This window comes from Tamandua tetradactyla, chromosome 7 (assembly GCF_023851605.1).
Source record: "Tamandua tetradactyla isolate mTamTet1 chromosome 7, mTamTet1.pri, whole genome shotgun sequence".
Taxonomy (NCBI): Eukaryota; Metazoa; Chordata; class Mammalia; order Pilosa; family Myrmecophagidae; genus Tamandua; species Tamandua tetradactyla.
Genome location: NC_135333.1, coordinates 106949482 through 106951076, shown reverse-complemented (window position 1 = coordinate 106951076; position 1595 = coordinate 106949482). Strand labels below are relative to the sequence as shown.

The 1595-nt window shown below is 34.2% G+C and overlaps 1 non-coding gene across 1 annotated transcript; it reads right to left on the bottom strand.

The window, feature by feature from the left end:
• Positions 1 to 934: 934 nt before the first annotated feature.
• Positions 935 to 1041, bottom strand: LOC143642926 (U6 spliceosomal RNA). Its single transcript, XR_013155985.1, has one exon. It is a non-coding gene; the product is annotated as a U6 spliceosomal RNA (small nuclear RNA).
• Positions 1042 to 1595: the final 554 nt, after the last annotated feature.

Genomic DNA, 1595 nt, shown 5'->3' with positions numbered 1-1595 from the left:
GACAGCCGAACAATATCTATCAGCAGTTCTCATAAGAACAGCAGTAATTTCCTCCCCACTCCCCCATAAATGTTACTTGACTTATTATGATTTGGGGTTATGACAGGTCTTCTTTTAAATTGTTTCTCTATTTTTTTTTAACTTTTTATTGTAGTAACATAGCATAACTCAAAATTCCCATTTTAACTGATTTCAAGTGTACAATTCAGTGGTATTAATTGCATGTACAATTTTGTGCCACCATCACCAACATCCATTACGCAAACTTTTTCATCACTCAAAATAAAAAGTCCGCACCCACTAAAGAATAATTCCACCCAGTCCTGGCCCTGATAACCTGTCCTCTACTTTCTGTCTCTAGGAGTTTGCTTTTTGTAGGTATATATAAGTGAGATCGTGCAGTATTTGTCCTTATGTGTCTGACTGTGACTCTGAGGATTCACTCAGCATGGTGTCTTCAAGAGTCATCCGTGTTGCAGCATGCATCAGAACTTCATTCCTTTTTGTGGCTGAATAATATTCCATTGTATATATATGCCACATTTTGTTTATCCATTCATCTGTTCATTGACACTTTGGTTGCTTCTATCTTTTGGCTATTGAGAATAATGCTGTTATGACCATCGGCATACAAATACATGTTCGAATCCTTGCTCTTAATTCTTTTATGTAGAAGTGGGATTGCCAGGTCAATGTAATTCTATGTTCAATTTTCTAAGGACCACCAAACCAATTTCCACAATGGCTGCCTCACTTTACAATTTCACTAACAATTTACAAAGTTTCCAACTTCCCTGAATCCTCACCAACATTTGTCTTCCTCTCCTCTCTTCCCGTCCCCTCCCTTCTCCTCCCCTTCATTCTCCCTCTTTCTTTCTTTCATAATAGCCATCCTAGTAAGTGTGAAGTGGTATCTCATTGTAGTTTTTTTTTTTTAAATATGGAACACTTCATGAATTTGCATGTCATCCTTGCGCAGGGGCCATGCTAATCTTCTCTGTATCATTCCGATTTTAGTATATGTGCTGCCAAAGCAAGCACACATTGTAGTTTTGATTTGCATTTCCCTTATGATCGATTATGTTGAACATATTTCCATGTGTTTATTGACCATTTGTATATCTCCTTTAGAAAAATACCTATTCAAGTCCTTTACCCATTCTTAAAATTGGGTTATTTGTAGTGATTTCTTTTTAAAAAGTCTTTAAAAATACATGATCACTACTCATTCATTATAAAATAAATACAAATTAAGAAATAGGAGAAAATTAAAACTCATAATTCTACCACCCAAGAATTAACTTAAATTGATATCTTGTCATATCGCTTTCCAGACTGTTTCTATGCATATAAGTATATATTTTCCAAAAAAGAAGTATATTATACATACTCAATACAGGTACCAGTAATAGAATTCTTGCACTTAACAATTCAGTAACATTTTTCTATGTCAATAAATATTCCTATAGAACACATTTAAAAAAATATTTTATTGAAATATCTTTATGCACCGTCCAGTCCATCCAGAGTATACAATCAATGGCTCACAATATGATCACATAGTTGTGTATTCATCACCATGATCATTTTCCGAA